The 7,500-nt window shown below is 52.2% G+C and overlaps 1 protein-coding gene across 1 annotated transcript in view; it reads left to right on the top strand.

Annotated features, from left to right (window-relative positions):
- LOC129693407 (neuroligin-1-like) overlaps window positions 1-7,500 on the top strand; it is a 91,802-nt gene that overhangs the window by 63,682 nt on the left and 20,620 nt on the right. The gene's annotated exons all lie outside the window — the stretch shown is intronic.

Below are 7,500 nucleotides of genomic sequence, written 5' to 3'. Positions count from 1 at the left end.
TTCCACTTACACACTTAGTTTTACACCTACACACTTAGCTTTACACTTACACACTTAGCTTTACACTCACACACTTGGTTTTACACTTACACACTTAGTTTTATATTTACACACTTAGTTTTACACTTACACACTAAGTTTTACACTTACACGTTTAGTTTTCACAAGTTCACAAGTTATAGGAGTAAAATGATGCCATTCAGCCCATCGAGTCCACTCCGCCATTCAATCACGGCTGATCTATCTCTCCCTCCCAACCCCATTCTCCTGCCTTCTCCCCATAACCCCTGACACCCGCACTAATCAACAATCTATTTATCTCTGCTGTAAAAATATCCGCTGACTTGTGGCCTCCACAGCCGTCTGTGGCAAAGAATCCCACAGATTCACCACCCTCTGGCTGAAGAAATTTCTCCTCATCTCCTTCCTAAAGGAATGTCCTTTTATTCTGAGGCTGTGCCCTCTGGTCCTAGACTCTCCCACTATTTTGGTGAATACCAAAGATAGACACAGAGTGCTGGAATAACTGCTACTGTCTATTTCAATGGAGACCTTCCAACTATCTTCAATTGCACTTGTCGAGGCCCAAATCTTGCACTAAACGTTATTCCCTTTATCCTGCACCCCCGACCACTCCCTCTTCTCCCCTCTCTCGTCGGGCAAGAGGTACAGAAGTGTGAAAACAAACGCACACACACCTCCAGATTCAGGGGCAGTTTCTTCCCAGCTGTTATCAGGCAACTGAACTGTCCTCTCACCAACTAGAGAGCGGTCCTGACCTCCCATCTACCTCATTGGAGATCTTCAATTGGACTTTCTCTGGACATTAACTTGCACTAAAAGTTATTCCCTTTATTCTGAAACTGTACACCATTTTGGGTTTTTAAACAAAAATATTGATTCAATTATTATAATAATATTTAATTAATCAAAACAGAACCCACCATCATATACTTGACAAACTCTGGTGAGACCACATCTGGAGTATTGTGTACAGTTTTGGTCTCCTAATTTGAGGAAGGACATCCTTGTGATTGAGGCAGTGCAGCGTAGGTTCACCAGATTGATCCCTGGGATGGCGGGACTGTCATATGAGGAAAGATTGAAAAGACTAGGCTTGTATTCACTGGAGTTTAGAAGGATGAGGGGATATCTTATAGAAACATATAAAATTATAAAAGGACTGGACACGCTAGATGCAGGAAAAATGTTCCCAATGTTGGGCGAGTCCAGAACCAGGGGCCACACACACAGTCTTAGAATAAAGGGGAGGTCATTTAAGACTGAGGTGAGAAAAAACGTTTTCACTTGAGTTGTGAATTTGTGGAATTCTCTGCCACAGAGGGCAGTGGAGGCCAAATCACTGGATGGATTTAAGAGAGAGTTAAGGGCCTGTCCAACTGTACGAGTTTACCCAAGAGCTCTCCCGAGTTTAAATAAAAATCAAACTCGTGGTAAGCACGTAGAATGTACGTAGCGGGTACGTCGGAGCTCGGGGACGTCTCTTAGCGGCTCGTAACGCTAACGGCAGGTGCTCGGGAAACACGGTAAGCGCGTGAAGGTTTTTCAACATGTTGAAAAATGTACACGAGAGCCCCGAGTACCTACGAGCGGCCATTACCGTAATTCTCCGAGTTCGAATCCGGGGAAACTCGGGAGAACTCCTGAATTACCTCGTACAGTGGGACAGCCCCTTCAGATGGAGCTCTAGGGGCTAGTGGGATCAAGGGATATGGGGAGAAGGCAGGCACGGGTTTATTGATTGGGGACGATCAGCCATGATGACACTTTGAGCCAGCACTCCGGCCCTTTGAGCCAGCACCGCCATTCAATGTGATCATGGCTGATCATCCCCAATCAGTACCCCGTTCCTGCCTTCTCCCCATATCCCCTGACTCTACGCTATCTTTAAGAGCCCTATCTAACTCTCGTTTGAAAGTATCCAGAGAACCGGCCTCCACTGCTCACGGAGGCAGAGAATTCCACAGACTCACAACTCTCTGGGTGAAAAAAGTGTTTCCTCGTCTCCGTTCTAAACGGCGCTCCCCCTTATTCTTAAACTGCGCGTGGCCCCTGGTTCTGGGCTCCCCCCAACATCGGGGCCATGTTTCCTGCAATTTCTTCAGCCAGAGGGTGGTGAATCTGTGGAATTCATTGCCACAGATGGCGGTGGAGGCCGTCGTTGGGAATTCCGGTGGGGCTGCATCTCGAAACTAAAAACTAAACGGAACCAGTCAATAGAACCCCCCCCCTCCCCCCCCTCCCCCCCCCCCCTCCTCCTCACCACCCCAACAACCCCCACCGCCACCATTTCAAAGACCACCCCAAAACGTTCTCCGAAAGGCAAGACCACACCCCGAAGCAAAGGCGACCTGGCCGAAGCAACAAGTGACCTTCCACCCGACCCCTAACCCCTAATCATGGTTGAGTCAACCTTTAACCTTTGAACTTGTCAAATCCGCGGTGTATTTTTTGACGGGACGGCGCCCCCCCTCCCTCTATATTTAAAAAAAATCGTTCCACTTCTATCTGACGGCATTCTTAATCCAAAATTAATCGAGGGCTTCTCCAGAGTTTGGAGGCCCTCCGAGTTGGCTACTCAATCGCGACGTTTCTTCCTCTGGCACTGCGGGAAACGTAAAGTGTTTTTTTTCAAAAATCAGTAAGAGAAGAGACTCTTTCTATCTGCAGAGTTTGTGAGGGGGCGAAAGGGGAAGGTGGCGGGCGCAGTCAAGGGGGGGGGAGAGGTGGCGGGGAGACAGGGCAGTGCAGGGAGAGGGTGAGGAGGAGTATAGGCCTCAGGCCTTACTAGGCCGAAGCCTTCTCACACTCTGCTCGTGAGAGAACTGGTGTAAATGTAAAACTTGCCCGAAAACCGAATCTAAAATAAGCCACAATACGGCAAATTCGGTTGCCATGGGCGTCTGTGTGAATCGCAGACAAATGTAGTCAGGATTATCTCGACGTTTGTATTTTAAAATGAAATTATTGACGCAAGCAGAAAATCTCCCCCCTCCCCCTCCCCCCCGATCAAAATGTTTCCTGACTATATTTACCTTCTTGGCCTAAAAAATGGGGAGGGGGCTGGACAATGTTTCAGGCAATGCTTTACACGTTTAAAGTCTCTGAGGCGAATTGAAGGCTTCGGCTACTACTAGGGAGCACTAGGCCTCTCCGGGCAAGAGTGGGTCAGTATTTACAGGAGGTCCCTGTAAGAGAGAGTTGGATATAGCTCTTAGGATTAACGGAATGAAGGGATATGGGGAGAGAGCATAGGGTCGCCAACAGTCCCGTATTAGCCGGGACATCCCGTATTTTGGGCTAAATTGGTTTGTCCCGTACGGGACCGACCTTGTCCCGTATTTGACCGCTATTTCTCGGATCGGGTCAGACCCCGCCTCGCCCGTCCCGACGTAGTGCAGCCCGTGGAGTGCAGCAGCAGCAGCAGCAGCAGCGCCTCGCCCGTGGCCCCGTCAGTCGCTCGGCAGCTCGGCCAGCTGTCCGACCTTCGGACCTTCGCTGACCGCGGACACCACCACCACCCCTCCATCTCACGGCCAATCGTCGGTTCGTGAGTTGGACGGAGCGCCGGACTGTGCGGGCGGCCCCCGGGCCAAAACTCCTCAGCTCGCCAGCCGGCTGGGCTTTGTGTGCAGTCCAGCACCTGGGGCCGACTCGTCATTCACCCAGGCTAGAGGCAGGAAACATGTTCCCGATGTTGGGGGAGTCCAGAGCCAGGGGCCGCACACACACACAGTTTAAGAATATGGAGTAAGCCATTTAGAACGGAGACAAGGAAATACTTTTTCTCACACAGAGAGTGGTGAGTCTGTGGAATTCTCTGCCTCAGAGGGCGGTGGAGGCAGGTTCTCTGGATACTTTCAAGAGAGAGCTAGATAGGGCTCTTAAAGATAGCGGAGGCAGGGGATATGGGGAGAAGGCAGGAACGGGGTACTGATTGGGGATGATCAGCCATGATCACGTGTGTGCGTGTGTGCATGAGTGCGTGCGTGCATGTGTGTACGTGCGTGCATGTGTGCGTGCGTGCGTGTGCGTGTGTGCGTGCATGCGTGTGTGCGTGTGTGCGTGTGTGCGTGCGTGCGTGTGTGCGTGCGCGTGTGTACATGCGTGTGTGTGCGTGCGTGCGTGCATGCGTGTGTGTGTGTGCGTGTGCGTGCGTGTATGAGCGTGTATGTGTGCGTACGTGCGTGTGTGGGTGCGTGTGTACATGCGTGTGTGCGTGTGTACATGCGTGTGTGTGTGTGCGTGCGTGTGTGCGTGTGTGTGTGCGTGCGCACGTGCGTGCGTGTGTACATGCGTGTGTGCGTGTGTGTGTACATGCATGTGTGGGTGCGTGTGTACATGCGTGTGTGCATGTGTGCATGTGTGCGTGTGTGTGGGTGCGTGCGTGCGTGTGTGCGTGCGTGTGTGTGTGCGTACATGTGTGTGTGTGCGTGCGTGTGTACATGCGTGTGTGCGTGTGTGTGTGCATGCGTGTGTGGGTGCGTGTGTGCATGCGTGTGTGTGCGTATGTACGTGCGTGTGTGCGTGTGTGTGTGCGTGCGTGTATGCGTGTGCGTGTGCATGTGTGAATTTAATTATAAATTGTCGTGTGTGAGTGCATGTGTGTGTGCGTGCGTGTGTACATGCGTGTGTACGTGTGTGTGTGCATGCGTGTGTACATGCGTGTGTGCGTGCGTGTGTGCGTGCGTACGTGCGTGTGTGGGTGCGTGTGTACATGCGTGTTTGCGTGCGTGCGTGCATGCGTGTGTACATGCGTGTGTGCGTGTGTGCGTGCGTGTGTGCGTGCGTGTGTGTGCGTGCGTGCGTGCGTGTGTACATGCGTGTGTGCGTGTGTGTGTACATGCGTGTGTGCGTATGTGCGTGCATGTGTGTCCACTCTATCCAGGCTCTTCACTATTCGGCTAGCCGTGTTAAAACATTGCCTGATACACTCAGACGTCCAGAACAAGGGGGGTCGGGGTGAGGTTTCTCCTTTCTGACCACATGTGGGTGGGTGTCTGGCCCACCCCCCCCCCCCACCACCATCTCCCCCCCCCCCTCCCAGTCTAGCCGTCTGGGTTCCGCTTAGTCAGCACTTTCATGCACGATCCAAAATTGTCAAAACAAAAAAATAATATAATGAATCCAACCAGTGCCAAGGGTCCAGGGCGCTGGGTGGCGTTTCAGATCCTGGGACCGTTAAGGTAACGGGCTGAGCCAGCGCAGAGTAACGCGATGTGTCTTTGTTTTAAATGGTGTTGTTACTCCCGCTTCCCGATGCCTAACCCCTCCCCGCTCTACTTGCAGTCTTCAGTTTGTCTCCCGGCCTTTCTTCAGGTTCTTCAGGACGGACTTGGGAAGCGCTGACAATCCTCCAGGATTGCCCTGGAGTCTCCTGGAATGGGTGTCGGAGAGCGTCGGGAACAGCGGGGAATTATTTTTGAATCCGGGGGCAACGGGAGCCCATCTCCGGAGAGAAGGGAAAACGCGGGAGGTTTCGGGTTGAGACTCTTCCTCACACTGAGCCTGAAGTCTGAAGAAGGGTCTCGACCCAAAACGTCACCCATTCCTTGCCTCCGGAGATGCTGCCCGTCCCTGCTGAGTTACTCCAGCGTTTTTTTTTGTGTTCAGGACTGCTCTCTGAATCATCCCAGCCACAACCCAAGGCGGTCCACAACTACTATCTACCTCATTGGAGACCCGCGGACTATCTTTAATCGGACTTTACCTTGCACTAAACGTTATTCCCTTTATCCTGTATCTGTACACTGTGGACGGCTCGATTGTAATCATGTATTGTCTTTCCGCTGACTGGTTAGCGTTAGCACGCAACAAAAGCTTTTCACCGGACCTCGGAGGTAGACAAAAATGCTGGAGAAACTCAGCGGGTGAGGCAGCATCTATGGAGCGAAGGATTAGGTGACGTTTCGGGTTGAGACCCTTCTTCAGAGTGATGTGGGGGTGGGGGGAGGGGGCGGGAGAAGAAAGGAGAAAGGAAGAGGAGGAGCCAAAGGGCTGAGGGAGAGCTGAGAAGGGGGGGAGAGAGCAAGGGCTACCGGAAATTGGAGAATTCAATGTTCATGCCACTAGGGTGCAGACTGCCCAAGCGGAATATGAGGTGCTGCTCCTCCAATTTCCGGTGTTGCTCACTCTGGCCACGGAGGAGGCCCAGGACAGAGAGGTCGGATTGGGAATGAGAGGGGGAGTTGAAGTGCTGAGCCACCGGGAGATCAGGTTGGTTATTGCGGACCGAGCGGAGGTGTTCGGCGAAACGATCGCCAAGCCTGCGCTTGGTCTCACCGATGTAGAGCAGCTGACATCTAGAGCAGCGGATGCAATAGATGAGGTTGGAGGAGGTGCAGGTAAACCTCTGTCACACCTGGAACGACTGCTTGGGTCCTTGGATGGAGTCGAGGGGGGAGGTAAAGCGACAAGTGTTGCATCTCTTGCGGTTGCAAGGGAAAGTGCCCGGGGAGGGGGTGGTGCGGGAGGGAAGGGAAGAATTGACAAGGGAGTTGCGGAGGGAGCGGTCTTTGCGGAAGGGAGATGGGAAGATGTGGCAAGTGGTGGGGTCACGTTGGAGGTGGCGAAACTGACGGAGGATTATTTGTTGTATGTGACGGCTGGTGGGGTGAAAGGTTAGGACTAGCGGGACTCTGCCCTTGTTACGAGTGAGGGGGATGGGGAGAGAGAGTAGTGTTACGGGGTATGGAGGAGACCCTGGTGCGAGCCTCATCTATAGTAGGGGAGGGGAACCAGGGCAGTTGAGGCTGGGACCATCCAAATGTTTAAGACGTATTTGGACAGGTCCATGGATGGGACAGGTTTGGAGAGATACGGAGTTGAAGGACCTTGGAAAGGTGAGAAAACAAGTTAGTATTAAACGGTGGAGTGTGTACCAAGCAGGAAATCAAAGACAGGGGGGTAGGATGAAGTTAAACATGTTGAGCTGTTTAGTTTAGCTGTGGAGGCCGGTTCTCTGGATACTTTCAAGAGAGAGCTAGATAGGGCTCTTAAAGATAGCGGAGTCAGGGGATATGGGGAGAAGGCAGGAACGGGGTACTGATTGGGAATGATCAGCCATGATCACATTGAATGGCGGTGCTGGCTCAAAGGGCCGAATGGTCTACTCCTGCACCTAATGTCTATTGTCTATTGTTTAGAGGTTAGAGCTTGGGGTTATAGGGTGGAAACAGGCCCTTCAGGCCCACCGAGTCCATGCCGACCATCCATCGCCCGATCACCTTGGTTCTATGTTTAGTTTACAGATACAGCACGGAAACAGGCCCTTCGGCCCACCTAGCTGGCCACAGTTTAGTTTAGAGATAGGCAAGAACGACAAGCTGGTGGGACGTGGGTTGGTGGAGAGATGGAGGGAGAGGGGGAGTGCTGGGGTTACTCGGGTGAGAAATCGAGAATCATACTCCTAGGTGTGAATAGTTACAGGTGAAATCCAGGTGTGGATATTTGCAGGTAATCTCCAGGTGTGGATATTTA

The sequence above is a fragment of the Leucoraja erinacea genome, unplaced genomic scaffold, assembly GCF_028641065.1.
Source record: "Leucoraja erinacea ecotype New England unplaced genomic scaffold, Leri_hhj_1 Leri_281S, whole genome shotgun sequence".
Taxonomy (NCBI): domain Eukaryota; kingdom Metazoa; phylum Chordata; class Chondrichthyes; order Rajiformes; family Rajidae; genus Leucoraja; species Leucoraja erinaceus.
This window is presented reverse-complemented; position numbering and strand designations above follow the sequence as displayed.